Below are 27710 nucleotides of genomic sequence, written 5' to 3' on the forward strand. Positions count from 1 at the left end.
ACTGCGGGTGAGACGGACATAGAACAGACCCTGGGTCTGGGACTTCATGGCCATCAGCAAGTGTGTCTCCACATGTCCACCACTGACTGAGCAGGGAGAGACATCAAATACACAGCAACCAGACTGGGGCAACTGAGGGGGGAACCAATAAGAAGAAATCATTCTCACCAAACTCCTGTTTCCAGATGGCTCTGTCTCTAACAGTATCTGTTGGAGCAGCCAGCACACAGTCCTTGTGGAAGTAATATCTCAGCCACCTCATATTGAAGATCCTGCCCACTGTGTTATGTGGCATTCCCTCCTGTGAAGTTGGATATGCTTCGAAAGGAACAAGCAAATGGAAGCTGGTCCACCGTGAGTCATCATGGTCTGTCAGCAGCTGCAGCATCAATAGCGTTCCCTTCATCATAATGTCAGAAGTGGACTGCTCACCGAAGGTTCCAAAATGTTCAGTAACATTCATAACTACACCTACACTGAAGCAGGCTATTCAGCCCATCAAGAATTTTAAACAGGAACAGAATGTGGCTATTCAGCTATTTCTGCCTTTTGGCCAGCAATTGAAACTCATCTTTTAATATCTAATTACTGATCCATTAGAAATTACAAGGAACATTCATCCTTTCAAAACAGTCACACAGGAATATGGGAGGACTGAATATTGAGCCGGGCGAAGGGATACGTTAGGCATAATAGTGTCTTTATCAGGTTAACACAAATTAACGACTGCAGTGACACAGTAACCAGTACTGGGACCTCAACTATTCGCAACGTTTTCGAGAATTGCAACAGATGTATTCTAATTTAGATCGCCAGAAAATTAAGTTATCAAGAGGAGGTAGAGAATCTCTGTTTGGAGAAGCAATGGAAAGCAACTTGGCAGCTGGAATGTGACGTGGGTATATGTGAAACTATGATATTTTCCAGCAAGAACAACAGTCTGTATAATAAATAAATGTAGGGAGATATCAGGACTTAGAGACACAGTGTGTACTGCTGGGCTCAATCTGAACTTTTCAGTCATGGGAAGTGTTGTTCCATCTCCCTGTTGGTCTGCTCCTTAATGTTTCCAGTGGCCCCACTGTTCCATTTACAAACTGATATTTTCAAGTGGTTGGTTGGCGGTGGGGAGTGGTGAGGGGTGCTGTTTTTGAGCTGTTGACCAAGGGGATGGCCTTTATTCAGAAGTCTTTCATTTCCGGCTACATGGAGCCCTGAATACGTTGGGAATCGCTGTCTGGTTCTGAATGAAGAGGCTGTGATTGCTGCCAGGACACTGGGTATTAACCAACCTGATGTACTGTGCATAGGCACACTGCAACATACATGGACTGGAAAACCGTGGGTCCAATCACAAAATGATAATGGAAGGCATTACAGATCAGCTGAAATTGTTAGGTATATTATATGTTCAATCCATAACAGAGAAACATTAAATCAGAAACATTAAATCCAGCACAAGACACTGTGTCGATCAATGTCTGCTCAGTCCAACCCAGCAATCTGCTGAGTGCAGAAAACTGTGCAGACCACAGCAGTGCATTGCTCTTTTAACCCAAACTAGACATCTGTCCAGCACGGGGAGCTGTGCAGACCACAGCATTGCCTCGATCTTTAAACTCGGACTAGATGTATGTTCATCACTGGGAGCTATGCAGAACACAGCAGTGCATTGACCTTTATACCCTGACTAGAATGCTGGGAACGCACATCAGGCCAGGCAGCATGCGAAGAGCAAGAGAATCGACGTTTCGGAAATAAGCACTGATCAGATTTCTGATGAAGGGATTATGCCAGGAACGTTGATTCTCCTTCTCCTTGCATACTGACTGGCCTACTGTGAATTCCCAGCAGCACACTCTCGACTCTGATTTACAGCCTCTGAATCCTCACTTCTCATAGGTCTCTGTCGAGCACTGAGAGCTAGGGAGACCGCAACACTGCAGTGATCTATAAACCAGGAAAAAATATCTGTTCAGCGTGGGGACCGAAGCAGACCACCGCAGTGCTTAGATCTATAGACCTGGAAAATTTATCTGTCCAGCAGAAGAGATAATGCAGACCACCGCAGTGCATTTACCTACATATGCGCACTTGATATCTGTCAAACACAGGGAGCTATGCAGACCACAGTCGTGAAATTGCATCGAAGCCACCCTGAGTGAAGCAATTTAGGAGAGGTTGAGTTTAATTTTAGCTCGCTTTCTACCACTTTGAATGTTTTTTGGATATACTCTTCGAAAGCTTAGTGAGAATAGATTGTAAAGTCACGAAACAACCCCAATGGCAGCATACAGGCCAACGAAGGGCATGTCTATCTCTTTCCGTTATCTCAAGGACAACATTGCAAGGAATCGGAGAAAACTGCTCTGGGTCTTCAACGGCATTCTTTGAAGAAGGAAACAGCGTGGAATGTCGTAAAAATGGTGGCAGGGTCATAATGCTCCAGGTTGAACGCCAATGCACCGCCCACACTTTGTGTGTTTCTTATTTGTTGTATTTTCTGGAGAGTATTTTCTTCACAATCTATTATCTTTTTAACGTGACTCCTTTGGGAGTGGAGGAAGTTAGTCCCAGACCAAAGGATCGTGAGGGGAATCAAGGCTTCAAGATTTAAAGAACAGTGCTGCCTGGAGACATGTCCAAGTGCTGTCTGGATACTGGGCCCGGGTCAGTCTGGAGACTGCGTCTGTTACAGTTTGGAGACTGGGACCCGTGCGGTCTTTGGACTGGGCCAAGTGTGGCCTGGCACCTTGGCCCGGTGCCGCCTGTACAATAGGCCCGATGCAGTTGGTAGACTGGTCCTGGAATGTTCTGCAGTCTGACCCAGTGTGTCCCAGAGACTGAGTCTGGAGACTGGGCCTGCTCCGGTCTGAAGACTTGGCCAGGTGTGCTATGGAGACTGGCCATGGTATAGTCTGGAGTCATGGCCCCGTGAGGCCTTGAGACTGGGCACGACGCACTCTGGAGACTGAGCCTGGTGTGGTCTGCCGACGAAACCTGGTGTGGTCGACAGTCTTGAGACTAGATATTGTATAATGTCGCCAGTAGGATTTGGTCCAGTGAAAGTTAGTATTCGGAAGTGTTAGTTGAATTTGAGGACACGGGGAAGCACTTATTTAATACTTTTCGTCAGTATTCTCATTTGAAAAGGGCAATGTCATTGAGAATACGGAGATAAAGGCGACAAGATTATATGGGATTGATGTTAACAAAGGGGTGGTTTTCTCAATTTTGGAAGATCTGAATATAGTTATTAACTCTGGGCCAGCGGGATTTATTCTGGGATCTCTGGAAAGCCAGGGAGGAAATTACAGAATCTTTGACTTCAAAATATATGTCATCATTGTCGACAGGAGTTGTGCCAGAATACTGGAGGATAGCAAAAGTTGTTCTCTTGTTTTAGAAGGAGTGTCGGGACAACCCTGGTAATGAAAGGGCAGTGCGCCTTACACTATTTATGTTAAAGATGTTGGACAATTTTGAGAGCGATAAGATTTGTAATCACCTGGAAAGGAAAATTTGATTACAGATAGTCAACATAGTTTTGTGAAGGGTAGGTCGTGCCACACTCACCTCATTGAGTTCTTTGAAAAGGTGAGAAAACATGTGGGTGAAGGTAAAGTGGTTGGTGTGGTGTACAAGGACTTAAGTAAAGCATTTATTAAGATTCCACACAAATGGGTATTGCACAAAACACTGAGTTTTAGGATTCAAGGTGATTCAGCGGTTTAGATCAGAAATTGGCTATCTGAAAGAAGACAGAGGGTGATGGTTTGTGGGAAATGCTCATTCGGGAGGTCAGTTAACAGTGGTGTGCTGCAAGGACCTGTTTTGGGGCCACTGCGGCTTGTCGTTTTTATAAATGATCTGGATGTGGGCGAAGATGGATGGGTGAGCAAATTTGCAGGCGACACGAAGGGAGGCATGGTTGTGGATCGTTCTGACATATACATAAGATGCAGTGCTAGACTGAAAAGTGGCAATTGGAGTTTAATAGAGGCAAGTTTGATGTAGTTCAATTCGGAAGAAATGACAACAATTCAGGTGATTGAGCTAATGGTGAATGTCTTGGCAGTGTAGATGAACAGAGAGATCTCAGTGTCCAGGTGCATACATACCTGGAAGTTGCCACTCAGGGTTATAGGGTTGTTAAGAAGGCATATGGTGTGTTGGCGTTTATTCGTAGAGGGATTGAGTTTCGGAGCCAAAAGGGCAAGGTTCAACTGAGCAAGACACTGGTAAGGCCGCACCTGGATTATTGCCTGTAGCTCTGGTCAGTGCATAATATGAGCGATGTGGAAGCTTTGGACAGGTACCAGATGAGATTTACGAGAATGTTGTCTGTCATGGAAGGAAGGTCTTACGAGGAAAGGGTGAATGAGGAATTACACTGTATCCGGTGGAGAGAAGAAAATTTAGAGGTGACTTCATCGAGTCGTACAAGATAATCAGAGGGTTGGATAGAATGGAGAGTTAGAGGCTTTATCCTCGGATGGTGAAGGCTACCACGAGGAGGCCAAGCTTTACATTGAGGGGTCAGAGACATAGGATTGATATGAGATGTAGTTTCTAAACTCAGAGTACAATAGGGGCCAGGAATGACCTGCCTGCATCAGTAGTCGAGTCGCCGACATTAAGCACATTTAAATGGGCCATGGATAGACATATGGATAATGATGGAACGATGTGGTATAAATGTGAATCAGATTATGTTCACCGTTCGATGGCATTGAGTGCCGAAGGGCCTTTGCTGTGCTGTAACTCTCTATGTTATACGATTGTCGGCCCAGTGCAGCCAGGAGACTAGTCATGGTGCGGTCTGGAGACTGGGCGTGGTGCAGTCTGGAGACTGCACCCAGTGCTGTCTTGATATTTGTTGCTGGCACAAACTGGGTTGTAATTCGAGTCAGTTCTTTCTTTCATTTTTTTTCTTCTGCTGGACTTTCGTTGATTATTCTTTCAATTATTAGAGAATACTGAAGAATCTACACTGAGATTTCTTGTACTTGTGATGGCGCGTAAGTGAAGTCATTGGTAACTTTCCGCTGCAAACATTAAAGTTCACGTGACAATGAAGCCAATTCAATTCAAGTGTGAGAGAGTCACTGTACTTGATGCCCCTTTCAAACAAACCTGCTGCATGTGCCGTGAAATGGAGCGTCTGGAGAGAATTTTATTACTTTACTTTAATCATAAGAGGGAGAGACAGACAGTGAGAGAGTGAGGGGGAACATTTTGATTCCCATTTCAATGGATTTGCTACCAAAGAGCAGAAAGCCAAATGCTCAGAGACGCAGCTGCAGGGATATATACATCAGTAGACTGAAGTACACACGCAAGCGTGCACGTGTATACGCACACACACACACACACACACACACACACACACACACACACACACAGAGAGAGAGAGAGAGAGAGAGAGAGAGAGAGACACTCACACAGACCCATGGAGATATTCAGACCTTCATGTCTGTCTTTACATACCGTGGCTGATCTGATCATGGCCGCCCCTTTTATTCATCCTGGAAAATAAGGCGGGGCAATTAGGTGTCATGTGAGAGGAAGGGCATTCTGGGACCTGTGAACATAATTCTGTCAACGCAAGTTTACATTATAATTTGGGACAAGACCGGTTCTGATGTGAAATTGGGCAAAAACTTTCAAAAGCAAATTGGGGGAAGCTGTTGAAGGTGAAAGGACGTCAGGAAAGTTGGAGTCATTCAAAAGCGAGATAGTGAGATTTCAGGAATTACATGTTCCGTCAGTGTGAGGGGCACTGCTAACCGAAGTAGGGCACAGGATATGTCAGGGGATTTTGAGGCGTTGGACAACGAAAAAAGGAGTCATATGTCAGGTTCAGGCTAATGGTATCAAAGGAATCCCTTGAGCATACTGAGTGTAGGACAACACTTACCAGGGAAATCACGAGGGCAAAAAGTGTGCATGAGGTGGCTTTGGCTGATAAGGTTAAGGAGATTTGAAAGAGATTCTATAAATATATTAACGACAAAGGAGAAAGTCGAGAGGCATTAGGACGCAATAAAAAACAATCAGCCATCTAATGATTGGCTCCACAGGAGATGAATGAGGTTATTAGGTCTATTGTCAAATGTACTCACGTGAGGACACTGACAAGTTTACTTTCGCCACAAGTGACACAATCTTAGATACAAAGCTTCCACACACCCCACCTCCAAGAAACAAAATCTTGGTAGAAATCAGAAAAATGAAGAAAATAAAATTAAATGTAAAACATTACGGCCGCTCCTGTAGTGGTGGAAAAACAGAAAATCAGTTTATTGTTCAACAACAGAGTCCATAAATGCCTGGCCATGCTGGGTTCACACTGTACATAAGGAATCGACCTCCCCCTCCCCGCTGCCTTATCTCCTGTTTCTGCTCGAAGGATGAGGTCCCACACAAAGACTTCTCGTCGGTATTTACTCTAGAGCAAAATGCGGAAGAGAGGAAAGTCAGGAAAATAAAAATAAGTGATATTTGAAACGAAACCACATTACAGAAGCGGAAGAGCTGACGGTCTTAAAATGCATAACCGTAGAAAAAAACCCGGGACATGTTCAAATGTATGCCGGAATCATTGCAGGATTTTGGGGAAGACACTGTGCTTGCACGGGCTGAGATGTTTGTATCATTCCTTCGAGTTCTGGTGAAGGATTACTGGATCATTAATTCCGATTTCTCTGCACAGATGTTGCCAGACCCGTTGAACTTTCCTAGTACCTTCTGTCCTTGTTTCTGACTAACAGAATCTACAGTCCTTTCAATTTTCTTTATTTGTATCATTGACAGCCACGGGTGAGGTGCTGAAGGATTTGAAGACAGCTAATGTGACAACATTATTTTTAAAAAGGTTGCCAGGAACTACAGACCAGTGAATCTGACATCAGAGATGGCAAAATGCTAACAGGAGCTTCTGGGAGGCAAGATTTACATGCATTGGGAAAAACAAGGACTGATTAGAGTTGGTCAGCATGGCTTTTTGTGTGGGAGAACTGGTCTCAAAAATTAGTTTACATTTTTTGAAGAGGTGACCAAGAAGATAGATGAATGGCAATCAGCATACATTGTCTACGTGGATATTAGCAAGCCCCAACATTTGGGAGAGCTAGCCAATTAGATACAACATTGCCTGAACAGTAGGAGGCAGAGGGTGCTGGGAGAGATTTGTTGTTTCTCCTCGTTGCCTGTGACCAGCGGTGTGCCACAAGGAGCTCCTTTTCATTGTTTTTCTAAACGATTTAGATGGGAACGTAGGAACCTTGGAAAGTAAGTTTGACAATGAAACCCCTAAAATTATTTGTTATCGTGGGCAGTGAAGAAGGTCCCGCAAAAGAACGGTGGCTTAGTGATTAATACTGTTGCCACACACACCAGGAAACAGCTTCGAAACCAGCCTCGGGGAACTGCCTGTGTGGAGTTTGCACGTTCTCCCTGTGCCTGCGTGGGTTTCCTCCGGGTGCTCCGGGTTTCCTCCCAAAATCCAAAGATGTGCCAAATGAATTGGCCATGCCGAATTGCCCATACGTTGGTGCATTAGTCAGAGGGAAATGTGTCGGGGTGGGTTAATCGTCGGAGAGTCCGTGTGGACTTGTTGGCAGAAGGGCCAGTTTCCACACAGTAGGTCATCTAACCTTGATCCAATGGGCCGAGGAATGGCAGATGGAGCTTCTTTCTGTTTAATGTGAAATGCTGCATTTTTTTAGACAAACCAGCGCAGGATTTACACAGTTAACGTTTGGGCCCTGGGCAGTATTGTTCAACAGAGAAACCCAGGTTGCAGGTATATAGTTCTTTGAAAGTGGAGTCGCAGGTAGACAGGGTACGGACAAGGGTATGATGCAAGCTTATCTTAAACTAAAACACCATTGTGCATAGGATTTGGGATATCATGTTGAGGCTGTTCAAGAGAATGGTAAGGACGCATTTGGTGTACTGAGGGCAATTCTTGTCGCCCTTCTATAGGAAGGATGTTATAAACTGGAAAGGGGACAAAATATATTAAAAGATGTGGCGGAAACGGGAGGTTTTCAGCTATATGGCAAGTCTGTGATTTTGCTCCCTTTGCGTCGGAGGATGTGAGGTGACCCTACAGAGGTTTATAAAATCATGAGGGGCACAGATAGGATGCACGGCCAAGGTCTTTTTTCCCACAGCAAGTGTGTCTGAAACCAGAGAGGATAGGTTTAAGGTGAGAGGAAAGAGATTTAAAAGGGATCTAAGGGGCTGTTGTTTCTCACAGAGGGTGGTATATATATATATATATATATATATATATATATATATATATATATGTATGTGATGTATGTGTCGCCAGCTATCAGAGGAACTGGTATTGCTGAGTACAATTACAACATTTAAAAGACAATTGAATGGGGACATGTATAGAAAAGAGTTGGAGGAGTACGTGCCAAAAGCAGAAAATGGAACTAGTTCTGTTTAGGAAACATGGTACAGAGAATTCTGATGCTGATGTGGTGCTACAGACCACAGCAGTAGCAGAAGCATAATTATATTCAACCACAATCTGCAACTTTTTCTGCTGGGGTTCATCCCTCAGTCTGCCATTACCACCAAACCGGTCTATGGTTCGGTGATAAGTGTATTTGTACATTCGAGACAGAACCATGTGTACCTAATCCCGATGGCAAACTATTAAAACGACCACACTTACTGCTTATATTGCAAACTGTTGGGACAACATCTGAGAGAGAGGGCGAAATACCCCAAGACAATAGCCCAATAGTCCGGCCACATCCAGCCATAAGTGGTGATGGACGGTTAAACAACTCGCTGGAGGAGATGGCTCACAAATATCCCTATCCTAAATAATGGAACAGCCTTGTAGCTCTGTGTAAAAGACAAGGATGAAGTATCTGCAACATCCCCTGCCAGAAGCGTTGAATCATTGATCTACCTAACTCCCGCATCATGCCCACAGCATCACAGATGCCCGTCTCAAATCAATTTGATTTTCTGCACGTGACGTGAAGAACACAGTAAACTGAAAAAGTCAATGGACCCTGACGTCATTCCTGCAAGAGGACTGGAAACTTGTGCTGCACAACAAGCAGTGTCACTGGTGAAGTTGTTTTATTCCAGCTCCAACTCTGCTTTCTCCCTGGCAATGTGGAAAATTTCTCAACTATGTCCTATTCCCCAAGAGTGGAATAATTTCAATCAGAACATGTACAACACCCCCAGACTCATCACGACAGTTAAATTCGTGTAAGATCTTCTTGACAGCTGTCGAGCTGCACAGAAACGGCCAAGCAAGGTGATCAATTGTATCAAATTAACCCGAGGTCGAAAGGATAAACCCAGGTGGAGTTCACGATTTTGAGGTACCGGTGTTGGACTGGGTTGAACAAAATTAAAAATCATACATTCCCAGGTTATAGTCCAACAGTTTTAATGGCAAGCACTCGTTGTCAGAGCGCTGCTCCTTCATCGGGTTGTGTACATTTGGAGGTTTTGCGTTTTAACCCCGGAGACAGCACCGATCTTTCGCCTCCGTATCGGAAAAGGGGACGGGAAGTAAAGTCCTACCGACCCATGTAGAAGCCTCCTTCCTAACATCTGACAGCTTATGACAACCTTTACAGAGCTTTCCCACAGACTGCACAGAAAGATCAGGAAATGAGTGAGCCATTCAACACATTATACATCTCCCATTCCAGTTCATTGCTGAACATCTTCCTCATGCATTTCATCCCGAAAATGTATGCATCCCTTAATGTTATTGGAAAAATATTAAATAACATCTTCAGCAGTCCCTTCGATCCATCGTTTTGAAATGATGTCTGATCATTTATGTTCAAACCATGGTCCTGCGCTATCACTTCCCATTTAGTGTCTATGCATTTTCAGTGCGTTTTCTCTCACAGGCTTGAGTGGGAGAGAATTACCAAAGTTCAACAGTCTCTGGGTGGAGACATTTATTCTCGACTCAATGCAGAATGGCCTGGCTGGACATCATAATGTGGCCTCTTGTTTCAGACGTCCCAGCCAGGGGAATTATCATCCTTGCTTCGAATCTGTCTCACCGTCTCAGGTTTATATTATTTACTCAGACATCCACTCATTTTCCGAAACCTTTTGGAATACAGGCGTAGTCCACATAAATTAAGTCCCCACAACATGCCTGATATCCCAGAGATCCTTCACTGCACTCCCTGAAAGTCGGTTTTGTCCTTTATTCGGTACAGAAATCAAAACTGCACATAATGTTGCACAATATTAGACATGCATTCTCACCAAATTGCAGCTGGAGTAAGACACCCTTACTCATGTATTCCAATTCCCTTGAAATGATGGTCAACGCACAATTTATCTACCTAAATGTTGCTTTCAGTGACGAGTGTACAAGAAGATCCAGATTATTTCCAATCTTGCAACTAACCACTTAGTGGGTATATGTACACGAGTCACTGTGTCAATGTCATTCCCAGTAGTGATCTCTGGCGCCAGAACTCACAGCTGTGCATGTACCTCCAACGTCTGTGCAGATGAAAACAAGAAAATCCGCAGAAGTCCCTTGAAAATAATATTTTTAACCAATCCCTTTTCAAATGGCAGGCTACTGTTCTATCATTCCCACCAAAGTACACAACATCACATTTACACATATTGGTATTCATGTGCCATGTGCTTGTCCATTCACTCAACTTGTCTCAGTCACCTTGGAGCACTTTGATATCCTCAATACCCACCCATAGTCAGACAGTTTTTCGTGCTGTCAGCAGGCTTGGAAATATTGCATTTGGGCCCAGAAACCGATGTTTGCGGTGTATTGGGAATACCTGAGGCCCAAGGCCCAATTCCTGTCACACACCACGATACAACCCGTCCCAAAAAAAGTGTTCTCACACTTAGGGATCAGTGCAGAAGCCCCCTCTGGATTTCCTAGTTTCCTGCCCTTCATTGAGTACTCCCCTGTCTTCCTTTTTACTTCTGAGGTGTATCACCTCATATTTATCAGTGCTACAGTGCATCTGTCATTGACCTGTCCATTCCATCTACATGTTCCTATTACATAAGACCTTCCTCCTCACTATCAAACAAACACTTAGTAACCACATTCCCTCACAACCCTCAACATTCACATCTCCTTTATTTTAGAGCACACCAAATAGTAAATGACACAGCACTGATCCTTGCGTTACACATCTGCAGTCACACAAACAGCCTTCTGCCACCACCCTCCTTCTCCTTCCACTGAGGTAGTTTTGGATATAACTTACCATGTTAACCTTGATACCTTCAGATTTTAATTAATTTGTCAGTTTCCTATGTGGGGCTTTGTGAATGGACTTGGTGGGAAAACCATTTGAAAAAACACCTTGAAAAATTCCAATAAAATTCATAAGGTGTGACTTCCCTCCGATAAAGCCAAAGTGACTGTCCTGGATGAAACATTGCCTCTCAAATGGAAAGCAATTTTATCCTTCTTTATATTCCCCAATAGCTTCCCTAAAAGTAAACCGATACTCACTGATCTATAGTGCCCTGGTCCTTCTGCATCACCCTTCCAATACAGTGTAACCGGATAAAATGCATCCGGATCATTTGTCCAATTTTTAGATCAGGTAAAACCATCAATCCCTGATCACATCTTATATCAATTTGCTCAAGAACTTCCCAGTCCATCTTCTCAAATTCTGTCCATGCCTCCTCCTTCATCTCCATATTGTTCTCATGGTTTCTAATCGGTTTTAACTGTTCGCTTATAGGAGTGGGAACACTGTTAACTTCAAACACATGAAGCACGTATAATAGATAATTAATAAAATTAACATTTGCTGTGTAATCGGAAAGAGATTACTTTGCTAGATTTAACAATTTGCTGAAATTTTAAATCGACAGCCTAATTTTGCTGGATTCTGCAAGTAAACTGCTCGCCCTGACAAGTCTTGCAAAACTGTCAGATTCAGCAATAGTCAGGGAAAACATAAACTTTATACAAACAGCCGAATGTTCCCAGTTCTTGTCCTTGATAATGATAAGCGAAATGCAGTACAAAATGAATATGTGAAAGTTGTGCAGTCCCTCACATACGGCATCTTGCCAAATGTATTGAAACTCTGCAGAAGTTCAATAAAGCTTTCTCTTTGCTCTTGCTAGCATTTGAGTCGAGTCGATTTAATTTCCACGACTGCAAACTTTGGGGTTCCTCCGGAACCCCGCGACTGGGTGAGAATCTGAATATTCCCAGGAGGTGTAGGTGCCAGCGCGTTGAAGGACTTTCGCTTCATCTCGAACGTTGAATTGGCCCCTTTGCGTGAGAGGACTGGGAATCTGTGGATCGCCCCACAGCTAGGTTTTCAATCGAATAGGGCCAGGGTACGAGTTTTAACTTAAATAATCCTACATAGAGAATCATTCTCAGAGAATAAATAAAGCAGGAAGAGTTTCCAGTGAACTTTCGCTCGGTATTTGAGTAAAACACAAGGGATGTGAAAGCTGACTCTACAGTGCTTCAGAGACAGCAAGTTTAAGGGTAGTTTTAGATTTGGAACCGCCACTGCCTGAGTTAGACTCGCCAAAGACGTACCGGACATGTCGCTTCTTGTTTTGGGAAATCCAAGGCATTGAGGCAGACGTGCCCAATTCGAGAAGGCACCTCCAGAAGTGAAAGCAGGTCAAAAAGGAAAAGATAACAGTACAGAGACAGAGAGAGAGAGACAGCTGGACACTTATCCAGTGAATTGAAATGGGCTCCAGCAAAAAGGAACAAAAAGAGGGTCCAGAGAGGACTTGGAATGGTCAACCAAAAGTACAGAACATGTTCAGTAATTACGACCCAGAGTCTGTAAAGCAGTTAGAATTGTGGATTAAGGAACGCGGTTTTTCGGAGGATGGGAGTTTTAGTTGAAGGCAGTTGGAAGTATTGAAGTCACGGTTGGAAGTGAGAGAGAAGAAGAAATGGAAAGGAAGAATAAAATCTCTGAACTGGAGTGCTTATAATATAAGGAAGGCTGAGGGTGATATCAGGGAAAGTAAATATCAAGTAAAAGATAGTTCAGATACACGTATAAACACGAGCACACATGCAGACGTGTGTGGAAAACAACCTTATGAAGCTGTACGTTGTCTTAAGTCTGTTCCAGATCCTGACCATGATGACTGCCCAGCGAGACATACAGCCCCCCGACAAGATCCACCTGTCGAAGTTTCCAAGTCAGCGGCCGCCGTCTTAGGGTCTGCTGGATCACCAATAGCCTATCGTCCCTGCAACCAATTGAAGCAAGAAGCCGAAAATGAGGACGGCCACTCCAAGACTGATAGACATCCAGGGCCTGCTCACGATCAGTCCACGACAGGCGATAAGTCAGACAGCGAGAGTACTGACGTGCGATCATCTAAGCAGCACCAATGGTTGAGGTTGAAGATCCAGAAGGGCGCCCAGTGCTGGTCCACCGATCATGGACCATGAAGGATTTGGAAACTGCCTATGGGCAGTTGCCTGACCCATGCGAGGTTGGAGCTAATAGGTTTGCTGAAAAAGTAACAAAGTTCTGTGTTGACTCATCTCCTGGGACAGACACTGGAGCCGATGTCACCAAAATCATATATAAATGGTCAGCCGTAAGCTTCCATGCCAGATCAACCAACCCACAAACGTAAGAGAACAGAGACTTTAATGCTTCTGGTCCATGCTGGAAGCCGCCTGTAGGGAGGCAGTCTCAGTGCGAATGGATATGACCAAAATTGCAACGCGTAAACAACAAGAAGGTGAGACAGTGTCCCAGTACCTTTCGCGCCTCAGTGAAGTCCATAACGCCCATGGTGGATGGAGACCATCCGAGGACATGACGGCAGCAGAAATCGCACCGTATGAAGCACACCTGAGGAACAGCTTCATCAATGGAAAGAAGGACGAAATAGTCAAAAAGGTAAAAGACACATGTATTACCTGCGACACTGGAAAGCTAAATTTGATAGAACAACATGCGATACATGCTGTAATAAATGCTGGCCCAAGGGAAGGAGAAGCAGAAACTAAAGATGGAAAAAAAGCACATAAACCTCAGCTTACTATGATGCAATTGGTCAGCCGTTGGAGGGAGGTGTTGCATGGAGAGAGGCAGGTGTGGAGGTCGCGAACGAGAAAGACAAAGGGGTCATGGAAGAGGCGCTGGCAGAGGTAGATCTGGCAGCTACTTTGTTTGCGGGGGAATGGACCACTAGGCGAGACAGTGTCCATCCAGACAATCCCAATCGGCCCTGGAGGCTGGACAGCAGGGTGACTGAGAGGGGAATGCTGAGGTGGAGGTGGGCATCCCACAAGGTACAGGGAAGCTTCTTTCCCTTATGCTTGGCAACGAAGGATCGCTTATGCTCATCTCTTCTGCAAAACTTACGGGCATTGAAATAAGTCCCAAAGGCCATATTGAGCACTGAGATTGCGAAGTGTGGACTATATGTTCAATATAACAAGATGCATATCAGTCGATGCCTACCTCAATGTTATATGTGGAAGTTACATCAGTTACCGTTTTGGTAGATACAGAGGCAACATATTCAGTCCTTAAATTAAGCCAGTTCAGAGAAATGACGGAAATAAAGATGAGTGGAAGGCTCCTGAACACAATGGGTGGATCAGAAGTCGTGATATGAGAGAGATTTTCGTCACCCCAAATTTGTGAACCTAGTACTGGGGAAGCATTCCAACGCTCATTTTTGTTATTGAATTCTGTCCTTTAAATTTGATGGCTGGAGATCTCATAGTCAGTCTGGGGTTGGATTTGCTCAGTACCCCGACTGTTTGCACGTAATCCAAGGGGAATATTTACCCGTGCAGGCTGTAAAATACGACCCACGACCCCTGATGTATGTCTATGAGTGACGATTGAACCAAAGATCGATACGTTCAGTGAATGCTTAACTCGCCCTGGAAATAAGTAACCATGTTAATCCTACTAACACCGATTATCTTGCTGGAGACACGCTGCACAGCACATATACACCGCAATGGCCCTGACGAATCATATTGAAAGGATTGGTTCAGGAGATTCGTTAAACCAGATCATTTGTTATTGTGCAAAATTTATTGGAATGAACACAGATGTGCCGTCAGTGTGAACTTATCTAAAGTATCTATAACGGCAAGCAGACACTTCCTTTTTGATGTTTAAGGCACTTATTCCTCACGTGTCACTGGTGAAGGCGTCCAGAAGGAATTGGGACCATGGGTGCTCAAGGCACAAAGTTTGGGTCGTCAGCGACGATGTGAGTATCTGGTTCAATGCAGATATGCGGACACATAGGAAGAAACTAAATTGTCTAACTCTGGCAGATCAAACAGTCCAGATAACCCCCGCCAGTCCTGAAGAGTGTAGGAGGGTAGACTGGCGTTTCCCGAAGACAGAAGTCTCGGATCCAAGATTAAAACGTCTTCGACTGAGTTGTGGGCAAAAGGGAACCATGGCGTGGGACTCATACGAAGCTGTGAACCCCTAAGAATAACCCCGAAGTCTGAGTATCATCCTTGCAGAGCGCAATAACCGTTAAAACCTGAGGCCATAGAAAAATAAATACTCCAGTCTTTGAATCCCTCCTAAAGGCTGGAGTGATAATCCCCTGCGAAAACTCACAGGTGAGAACCCCCATTTTTTCCGGTCAAAAGGCATTCCAGTTGAACCGGAGGAATGGAAGTTTGTTCAAGACCTGCAGGCTGTCAATAACGCTGTTGTGACACGAGCCCCAAATGTTCCCAACCCCTATGTAATAGTAACTCAAGTTACATAGGACTCTGGTTCTGTTCTCTGTTGTGGATTTAGCAATGCCTTCTTTCGTGTACCGGTTCACATAGATAGTCAATTCTGGTTCGCTTTTTTATTCAAAGGGAAATCATATAGCTTCACACGACTTTATCAAGGTTACTATGAGTCCCCCACCATATATAATGAGGCTTTATGCAGGAGTCTGGAGACTGTCGTTTTTACCCCGGGGTCAGCACTTCTGCAGTATAATAGCAGCACTGACAGAGGAACAATGTGAGATGGACACATTTACATTGTTCTGCCATCTGGCGAGGGAAGGGCAGAAAGCTAGTCTTGCAAAGCTACAATTTGTGCAAAACAGGTGAAGTTCTTTGGTCACTTAATATCTGAACAAGGGAAGGCCATTGATCAAGACAGAGTTGAAGCCGTCCGGCAAATTCCAAAGTCTCACACGAAGAAATAAGGATGATCCTTTTTGGGCATGTGCTCCTACTGTAGAATGTTTATTCCACATTCTGCACCCCTGGGGCGCCCCTAAGTGACATAGCCGATAAGAAAGGTCCGTTACAATGGACCCAAGAAATCGAGAGTGCATTTGTTGAATTAAAAAAGGCGCTCCACACTGCACCTACACCGGGGATTCCGAATCCAAACAAGCCTTTTGTGCAAACTGCAGATGAGAAGCGTGGCTGCATGACATCTGTGCTGTTACACGATCATGGAGGAAAAGTGAGACTGGTAGCTTATTTTTCGGCTAAGCTGGACCCCGTAGCAGCAAGATTGCCTAAATGCCTGCGAGCCATGACTGCAGCTGAAAAGGCTGTTGTAGCGTCCAGGGACATAGTCAGTCTGGTGAGTTAATCCTACTGGTCCCACATGCATTATCCTTATTGGTTTCCGAGCAAAAGACTGCACATATGTCGGAAGCACATTGGCTCAGACACTAAACTGTGTTATTGGAGATGCCGAACATTACAATAAAGAGGTGTAACATCCTTATCCCCTGCTAGCCTTTTGTTTTGCTTTTTCTTGCATTTGAGAAATGTCGAATTAATTTCAACGACACACGTTCAACAAATCACCATCTCCTTCTGCATCACGAAGTTGGATCAAGAACCTGATGGAACAGCAACATGGCATTTGAGAGAGGTTTAACAAGGAATGGTTCATGTGAAGTGCAGACTCTGCTAGGTTATTAACCCCAGATCTACCTGTTTATGAAGGAGGAACTTCAATTAAAATAAGCCACAGCATCACGTTAACCTAGGAGAGAGGGATGAGCAGATTGATCCAATACCTCTTAAAGCTTACAAGAATGACAATGGTCTTGTGTTCGGGCTCAGCAATGGAAAGCAATGACACATCAAATTCGGGAATCCGTTTCAATTCTCGAACCTGGAGCACAGGAACAGCAGAAGGAGATTATTCGAAATTGTTACAGCAGATGTAGGAGGAGGATGTTTCTTGTCTGGATCCTAATATAGAGTTTCAGGAACAGGCCAAACAGCACCTCCATACTCCAACACAGGATCCATAATAGACCGTGCAGCACCTAACTCGTGTTACACACAACAGGATGAATCAATTCAGCCTTCTAAATGCTGCAACACAAGAACTGGAAGAGGCCACAAAGTTACTGGAACTTTTCACACTAGGTTATGGATATTCAGCCGATTGAGTCAATTGCACAAGAATTGCAGACGAACATGAAACCGTTTGGGATGGTTTCTTATTTGAACAAGGGGGGCAATTCATCCACATTTATGTTCTTTGGGAATAGGAGAAGACCAATCACACCCTCGTTACGATTTCAGGGCTATAGGAGGAGACTGTTCCATTTCTCCAACTTCTTATGAAGAGACACGAGGAGACGCTTCAGCCCATTGAAATGGTGCACTGCTGCAGCAAGTTTCCATATGTCCCCAGTCCTCTTATGAAGACAAGGCAGAAGGCATTCACGTCTTGAATGGCTTGGTCAGGAACAGGAGCAGGATAATAGGCCTTTTTAACATCAGGACGACATTCAACGTATCAAGACTATAATGTAGGAACACCAAGAAGCCCATTTAGCACTCGCGTGTGTAAAGTAGGAACAGAATGAGACTAGTCCACCACTCGTGCCTTTTTCACGGCAATTCGAGCTGAGCTTTTGCTGTCTTGTGCCTGTTACACAGGAATTGAAAGGAAATGTGGAGACTATAGAAAGGGAAGAACTTTGATTACATTCGGAAGCCAAACATCCAAGTTAAGGGAACGATACAGAGGGACAGAAACATTCACGTTAAAAACAGAAAGAGAAAGTTAAGACAGAAACAGAACATGTTGAAATATGGGGGAAAGCACAGGGGAGTACGTCTAATCGGAAGAGTGAGACCTTGATAGATGCAATCACAAGAAAGAGACCATTGAATAAAGGCAATGCCAGATCAGCTGAAACAATTTGTTACATTATATTCTGAATCTGCCTCACAGAAAAAACACAGACGGTCTTAACTCAGATAGGTTGTTTGCTCAGAAAGGAGAGCGGTGAAGACGATGCTCCTGTAATTCTCAGTAAGCTAGGCAATCTGCCCAGCATGGGGAATATTGAAAATCTGGGACAGGATATTGTTGCAATAGATATCTCTTCAGGATTGGAAGATTTGTATTCCGTACTTTAAATGACTGTGAATGGGGCTCCCAAAAAATTATGTTTCTGTAACTCCATGCATCAACTTGATGCAAGGTTTTTTTTTCATGTGTGCATTCGTGTGTGTATGACATAGGCAATGTTAGATGTTAAAATCATTGTCTGAGAGACAACACTTATGGAGAAAATTAGTTTAAATATGAACAACTGGCAGGGGTTGGGATGATGGACAGAGAGGGACTGAGAAACTGTTCATGGACAGATGTGCATATACGCTTGAGAGTATTAAGGTAAAGGCATTTCCAGACCCAATAACAACATCAGTGCGCAAAGGAATGACAGAATGATTGGGAATTTTTTAAGGGTACAGATAAGAGCCATATGGAATCGACGCAGATTAGCTTCTGCAGAATTGAAGCTGGGAGTTTTAGCAGCAGATTATTGGCTTCATTAAGACTGTCTGCCATAGCGCAATGTTCAAACAGCAGATGGGATGAGCCATAGAACTATATCCTACAGGTATCAGAATTATAATGAGGAGTGGGCAGGTTATGGTGCAGGAATGAAATCAGGGCCAAAGGGATCACTACTGTTGTCATTTACCTGTTTCAGCCTCAGATATTGGTCAGGGATGTGATGGAGTAAAAGGAAGGAAATTGAGTTTGCAATCAGAATAAAAAACAGTGCTCTATGCTCCCAATATTTAAACATCAAGGGCAGTGATACAATGAAACATGGTTCACTCCTGAAATTGAGTCGGTCAACATACAGACGCATGAGTAACACTGCACGAAGCAATGAAGTAGATAGTGAATTATCAAGTTCACTGATGCAGTTAGTAGTGGTTTGTAAAGTGAATATCTGAACTCAGAGTCTCAGCAGCAACAATAGGAGCGGCAAGGATGGTAGTGTCAATGAGAAGAACAGTGTTACAGTAAAACATGGTTTATAGAATAAATGACTGAACTGTGAAGCTTACCAGAGACACCAAAGAAAGCTCGGACTGCATAATCAAAATATTGAATAATATTCGATCCAACATGATAATTATTTTCAATCATAATATGTAGAAGGAAGCCAAACATCCCAGTATAAACTTCTGTCCATTGTTGGAATATTCTGTCTAATGTTCTCAGACTCTGATTAATTGATGGAACATCCGAGTCGAACGTTCTCAGATTCTGATCTCTCCACCTCCTCTCTGTGGTACTGTTGATCCCTGTTAGTACTGTTGCTGATTATGTGGAGATTGACATTATTCACAGTCACCAAAGGAAGAGGTGAAATTTACACCTCCCTTACATCACTTTACGTATCACAATAAAAGGAACAACTTCCTCGATCTGGACGGAATGGATGAGGTTGGCTGACCGTCAACTTTCCATATTATAAATCTCTTCTCCCTGTATGTCGGAGCACTGTAAGAACACTGCAGGAATGTACATGACAGAGATAAAATAACAAAGCACCCTGCACAAAATGTCTGGTGTGCATTTTCTCGAGAGCACAAAATCGGGTAACAAGATTTACTACCCATTGCCTTTTGTAATTTCACTAAAATTGTTAAGTGCCCTTTTACAAATCATTCCAAAACCTCGATAAATCATCCAAAGCATTTAAACTGCTCATTAGGAACAGAAGGAAGTAATTCTGTCCCCATGTGCCATTTTCAGAAGGATAGGAGAAGACCATCAGCATCTCTTGCCTTTTATACCAGGTTAATTCAGCCTCTCGAGTCTGTTATAGAGGGAGAAAAGGAGGCCATTCAGCCCATTGACCCTGTCACAGAGGAACAGGAGGACGCCATTCTACTTCTTTATTCTGTTATGCAGCAAATATTAGTTTTTAGATACTTATGGAGAAATTAGTTATGACATAAAAGTTAAAGTTTGAGTAAGGTCAACCTTGTACGTTTTAGGCTGGCTCTTTGAAAAGCTGCTTGAGAGAAGCTATTGGCATGAAAGTGGGATGCCTTCACAAATGAGACTAAAGAGTCTAGCGATAGGATATTTCTTTTCATGAGGAGGGTCAGGATGGTCGCTGGAGAGAACGCTGGATTACTAAAAGAAAGGAGGTTCTGGTCAACAAAAAGAAAGACGCATATGATAGGTGTAGGTATCAAAGACCAACTGAATCCATCGAGGAGTACAAGGACAGAAGGATAATACTCAAGATGGAAATCAGGAGTGAAACGTGGAGACATTATAAAATTTTGGAAAATAGGGTAAGCAATGATCCAAAGAGTTTTTGCAAACATATTAAGATCAAACGAGTAACTGGGAGAGAATAGGCCCTCCTAAAGTTCAGCAAGGCGACCAACATGTGGAACCACAGGATTTGGGGCAGCACTAAATAAATATTTCGCGTTCGTATGTACTGTAGAGAAGGATACGTGATGCAGATAACTTGAGGAAATGAACAATGATATTTTGGCAGGTTTTCCTATGACAGAAGACGAGGAGCTGTCCATATTAAAATGCATTAAAGTGAATGACTCCCTGTGTTTAATTTTTTCCTTTTTTTGCAGGGATTTTCCATCGTGTCATAACAGAGTCAAGTTTCGTGAATGTGCTTTTTTTTTGATGCTACTGAAATAACTCCACAGAGGCCGGCATCCCAACACCAGAGAGAGTGCTTGACACTGATCCAGCTCCCTCAGAAGCTGCTGTCAAGGTGACAGAACCACTGCCACTCCTGTTCTTTTTGTGTGTATGTGCAGGTGTGAGACAGGAAAAGACACAACGACTACAAATCTTTATTCCATTTCCACGACCAGGAATAAAAGGAACACCCAAGTGGCCAGTGACCAGCAGTGCCCTTCACACCAAATGGGAGGGCAGTGGTTAAATCAAAATAAAGTTGGAACTCCCTGTCTTTAAAGCGACTCCTGGATTGGCACATTGAAATTAGTATAAAGAAGGGCATACAGGTGAGTTTGGTTTTAGAGAAGCATGAAAGACCTGCACAATATCGAGAGCTAAATGGCCTGCACTGTTCGATGTGCTCTGACCTGATCAGGTGTTTCACAGAATTCATTGGGAAGCTCGGAAACTAATTGTTCACCCTCTCGCTGAGATGTTTGCATCATGGACAGTCACAGGTAATCTGCCAGAAGACGGCAGGGTGGCTGATATTGTGCGCTTTTTAAAGAACAACTGGGAAGGAAAAGCCAGGAACTGTAAACTGGTCTACCAGATGTCATTGATGGGTAACTTGCTTCAGGGATATCTGAGAGACTTGTTTTTGGAAAGGCAACGACTGAGCAGGACAATATGGCTTTTTGTGCGCGAAACCATATTTCACAAATTTGATTTTGTTTTTCGAAGATGTGACGAAGTAGATTGGTGAAGGGGCGGAGGTATGGGTAGTCCATATGGTCTCCAGTCAGGTGTTGATAAAGATTCCTCATGGTAAACTGGACAGCACTTGTTAGATCACATGAAATACGTGGAGAGTTGGATGTAATTGACTCGAAGATAAGAGATGAAGGAAGTGGTTGTGGACAGTTTTTGTTTTGCACTGGAGGCCTATTTCTACCTGAGTGCCATAAGGATCTAATGGATTTTGTAATGAACGTAAATGATTTGGATGTGAATAATGTAGGAATGCTTCGTGGCTTTACAGGTAACATCTACGTTGGTGGTTTAGTGAACAGTGAAGAGGGTTAACTCAGAGTACAACGGGACACTGATCTGATGGAACAAAATGTCGAGGACTTGCTAATAAAATGTATGTTCGACAAAATTCAGGTGTAACGGTTTGACGAGGCAACTGGGTAAGATCTTGGGATACGTTGTCAGCCACAGACACCAAAATATAACTAATAGAAAATCTGTAGTGTGGAAGCAGGCCACACGGCACATTGTGTGCACAAAGACCCGCCAAACAGCATCTTGACTAATACAGCCATGTATTACCCTGCTAACGTGACATTTCCCACAGCCAACCCACCACAACCCAGGATACTGCGCAGCAGTTTAGCAAGGTCACTGCACATGTTGTACCGTGGGATGAAAGCCAAAAGCAGTGTTGTAGCCCACACAGACAAAGGGAGAATGTGTAAATACCAAGCAAGCAGTCACCGAAGGTCGGAATCAAAGCTAGGCCTTTGGTGCCGAGACCCATCAGTTCTAACCACTGAGCCACATTCTACCCCCGTGACCAGCGCACAGTGACTGCATTCTCCCACTTTCTCTGGATCCTTCACATCTGTTCAGATGATGTCGAGTTCCAGTGGGGTACTTCTGGCATGCTCACCTTTTCTCTCGCACGAGGAGTTACGTTACCCCTCCCAAACTCTGATGTACAGTGCCTTCAGCTGCAATTGACCCATGTCTTGCACTTCTGCCCTCACTCCCTCCCCCTTCATAGATCAAGTCAACCATCACATCTGTGGTATACACAATAATTGACTATTGAAAAATAAAACAAGATTGCACATGCTGGAGATCTGAAACAAAAATGCTTCAAATGCAGCGCCTAAAATTTGAAATGTTCCCTCTGCTTTCTTCCTTCAGATGTTACGAGTCCTGCTGAGTTTTGCCAGCAATATTTTGCATATCTAATGTCCTGCTTACAACATGCACAAAATTTGCAGGTTTGACTTTGAGAGATAACTCCCACCAGTATTTGTTTCTTTGTGCTATTTCTAATGTCCAGACATATTGTTTCGGTGTATTCTGAGCGCCGTGGGCTGTTGTGAGATTAATTTTAGATTCAGTGATCTGTTCCCTGAGGCCTTCCTTGATGTTAACATAAGTTAGCTGCATCGTGTTTGTCGTTCTCAAAGGAAATGGTGAGTTACTTCCCGGGGCTCCCCCTGTGCTGGCTGAGTGGAGAATCACATGATCTCAATTAAATTATGTACATTGCGCCCGATACCTGCTCTAATCTTGGGAGGAAATTCAGAGCAGGCACGCGTGGTCTAATCTCATGGCCTCACTCCTGGACCTGGAGTAATGGGATGTCCTGCCTGTGGCCCTTCTCACCCGAGAGGAGCTCATGCCCAAAGCTTTGGGGAGGGCAGTAATAGCACCCTGCCTGCCACGTACAGGCTCAATATCAGGGGTTGTGCCGGTTATCCCCACACAACTGTGCTTGTCCCAGTGTACTATGGGTTCTCAAAGATGGCACAGGTTCCTTGGGATGCTGGGTAATTCCAGGCTGTCCCGTGGTGGGAATGGTGTGCAATGGGAAGTGGGGGAAGACCGATGTGATTCTCATTTGAGGACCCAAGTAACAATTAATGTGGGGAGTTTGGTGAGATCCTCTCAACCTTATGTTAGTAATCTCTCCCCAAAACCCAAACCACCTTGCACTTTGCATGAAAACATTAATTATTATGATGAATCCATAAGATCATATTGAATTAGAGCAAGAGTCGGCCATCTAGCCCTCAAGCCTGCACTCCAATAATGTCAGGGCTGCACTTTTTCTAGACTTAGCTCCACTTACCCTCCCTCTCACTATTAACCTTGATTCCTTTACGCTTCCAAAATCTAGATTTGCTTTAAATTCATTCAGAAAAGTAACCACAAGTACTTCATTCAACAGAGTATTCTACAGATTCACATGAAGATGTTCCTCTGCAACTCTGTCCAAAATTTGGTCGCATTCATTTTGAGGATCCTTCTAGTTTCTAGTTTCTCTCAACAGTGAGAGCAAACTTCCGACTATTACCGTATGTACTCCCTTCACAATTTTGTATGAGCATAAATCCTCAATCATTCTTCTAAGTCCCCATGAGTAGAGTCCCAATCTACTTTGTCTCTCTTCATATTCAGCGCTCTCAATTCTAGAATCAGCATAGTGAAGCTCTTCAACACCCATCGAGTGCTAGCACATTATTTCTCAAGTAAGGAGTCCAAACCTGTACATGGTACACGAGGTGTGGCGTCATCAGCACCATTTACAGCTCCAGCATAATCTTTCTGTTTTAAAACTGTATCTCTTCATCAATGAAAAATAATATTCCATTTGCCTTCTTAATTATCTGCAAATCAATGTTTTGTTAATCCTGCACAAGAAAAACCAGGACCCTCTGCATAGCAGCATGCTGCAATTTTTTACCGCACAAAAGGGTGTCCAGTGTCATGTTATTCCTGCTAAAATGGATTAAATCACATTGACCAACATCGTACTCAATCTGTGAGACCCTTCCCCACTCACTATACTATCTATTCCCCTCTGCAGCCGTTCAGTATGATCTATACACTTCGCCCGCCCACTTATTTTCTGTCACCTGCAAACCTTGTCACACACGAAGTCTTCCATACAATACCCTGATCAATGGATTTAAGCTCCTCCTTTTTAATCATACAGATGTCATTCTTTGTTAGGAGGTCTACCCTAGCTCATCTTTAGTTTTGTATATCATCCTTTAACCTAAAATCTGGAGGATGTTCAGTTCTCAGTGTTGGTCGCCCAAACACCATATTTCTCTAATGGCATTAAGTCATATCCATTTCTCAATTCCATTTGAATATATAGAACATTTTGCAATAAAGTACCATTCACCAACTTTTTAAAATCATTATTCCCGTCTTCACTTCCGCCATTATTTCTCATTCTGACGCCGTCAGGAAACAGTGTGACACCGTCATACTCACAGAATCAGGCTTGATCAGTAGTGTTTCAAGAAGCCTCATCACCAACACGAGGTATATCTGTCCATCCAGCATGATAGACACACCAGTGGTGGCGACACAGAGGGATACTGTCGGGAAAGGAGTTACCCTGGCATTCCCCAACATTGATGCCAGAACCTGGGATATCTCATGCTAACACGTCGGAGATGGTCAAGGAAAGCTGCTGATGAGACACCTACTGCCCTCCACACTTTTCCTCGGTGATAACACAGTTCCCCTCGATGTTGAAAACAAATCGGAGGAAGCACTGAGGGTGCAAGGGAGCTAAAACCTAGTCTGGGTGTGGGACTTCAAAGTCCTTCACCAAGAGTGTCGCTAGAGGCCCAACACTTACTGAGCAGGTAGAGGCCTCAAATACACAGCAGCCAAACTGGGGGAAGTGATGGGGGAACCAACAAGAGGAAAACATTTTCACCAAAACAATTGTTACAGATGGATCTACCTCGATAGTATCTGAAGAAGCAGCCAGCACACGGTCCTGGTGGAGGGAAAATCTCAGCCACATATTGAAGGTAACGCCCACTGTGTTATGTGGCATTCCCTCCTCTGCAGTAGGACATGCTGCTAAATGACCGAGCAAATGGAAACTGCACCTCCATGAGGCACTGTGGGCTAGCATTAGCTGCAGGATTAATGATCTTCCCTCCATCATAAAATCAGAAGTGAGCTGTTCACTGATGGTTCCAAAATGTTCAGTACCATTCACAACTACACCGATACTAAAACAGGCTATTCAGATCATCAGAAAATTTAAACATGAAGAGAATGATGCCATTCAGCCGTTCCAGTCTTTTACTCAGCAATTGAACCAGATCTTTAAATCTCTTATGTCTGGAAAATGGAAGAGAATATTTCGCCTTTCAAAGCTGTAAACAGGAATACTGGAAGGACTGGTTACTGAGATGTGAGCTGGGCTAAATTAGGGATACATCAGTCTCTGTCAGTTTGACAGAAATTAACAATTGCGATGCTACAGTGACCAGTGCTGGGTCCTCAGTTATTTGCCACTAATATCAACGTTTTTGAAAGATTTAACAAATGTATTCTAACTAAGATAGACAGAAACCTAAGTCGTCAGGAGGCAGTGCAGCATATCTATTTGGAAAAGCAATGGATGAGAATTTGGCACCTGGAATATAACGTGGGTAACTGTGAATCTGTTACTTTTACAGGAAGAGTACCAGGCTATATATTAATAAATGTGGAGAGATTACAGGTATTTTTGGTAAATGTGTACTGGAAGATTCACGCTGTCGTTCACAAATGGGAAGTGTTGCTTCATCTCCTTGAAGATCTGCTCCCTGATGTTCTCAGTGGCCCAGTTGATCTCAATGCACACCTGATATTTTTATGTGCTTGGATGGCGGTGTGGAGTGCTGGGAGTGTGCGTTTTGTGATATCAAGGGGAAGGCATTTTTCCGATTGGCAATCCTTTCTTTTGACATGGAGATTTGATGAATATGCGAATGGCTGACTGCTTCTGAATGAAGAGGCCAGCACAATTGGTTTTCAGGAACAAGATGTACTGAGCATGGTCAAACTGCAACATGAATTGAGGGAGGGACGGAGGATCCAATCACAAGACTGAGAACTAAATACATTGCCACATCAGCTGAAATAGTTAGTTTGAACTTACTCTCAGTCCAAGACGGAGAACCATTAATTCAGAGGAGATATCTGTTCAGCACAGTGTGAATTTCAAACTCTGTTCAGTCTAAACGCGCAATCTGCCGAGTGCGGAAAAATGCCTGTGTGTTAATCTATAAACTCGGACTAGGTGTGCGTCTAACGCTGGGATCTATCCCCATCACAGGAGTGTATTCATCCAGACATACCAGATATCTGTCCAGCAATCGCAGCTATGCAGATCACAGAAGTGCATTGATCTTTCAACCCGGCCGAGATATCTGTCGTGCCCCACGAGCTATGCAATCCACAGCAGCACAATTATATTCAGGCTACTCTCGGTGAAGCACACCATCAGAGGTTGAGATGGATTTTCAGCCACTTTCTCTAACTTTTAGTATTTTTTGATATACTCTTCCGATTATTAGTGAGAATGGATTGTAAAGTCCTGAAACAAACCCAATGTCAGCATATGGGCCAGCAATGGACATGCCCATCTCCTTTGACTAAGGGACTGGATTGCAAGGAATTGGACAAAACTACGTTGAACCTCCAAAATCATTCTTTGAAGAAGGAAGCAAATATCCTTAAGATGGTGGCAGTCAGAATGTTCCATCTGGAGCTTCTCTGCTCTGCCTGCTCTTTATATCTACCTTTATTATTCTGTTTCCTAGAGAGAATTCTTCTCCACAAACTTTAAAAAAATTAAATTTCCTTCGATGGGAATGGAGGAGGTGAATCCCAGACAGCGGGCTGTCGCGGGGATGTGAGGACTCGAGAAAGCACAGTGGAGTCTGGAGACTGGGCCGACTACAATCTGGGTAATGGACTTGGTGTGGCCTGAAGCATGGGACCGATACGGTCATGAGACTGGGCCTGGTGGGGTCTGGATTCTGAGCCTGGTATGGTGTGGAGACTGGGCCTGGTGCTGTGTGGCGACTGGGCCTGGGGAACTATGGAGACGAGGCCGGTATACTCAGTTGACAAGCTCTGGTACAGTCTGGAGACTCGGACTGGTACAGCCTGGGGACTGGGCCCATTACGGCCTGGAGGCTGAGC

The sequence above is a fragment of the Chiloscyllium punctatum genome, chromosome 46, assembly GCF_047496795.1.
Source record: "Chiloscyllium punctatum isolate Juve2018m chromosome 46, sChiPun1.3, whole genome shotgun sequence".
NCBI classification, from domain to species: domain Eukaryota; kingdom Metazoa; phylum Chordata; class Chondrichthyes; order Orectolobiformes; family Hemiscylliidae; genus Chiloscyllium; species Chiloscyllium punctatum.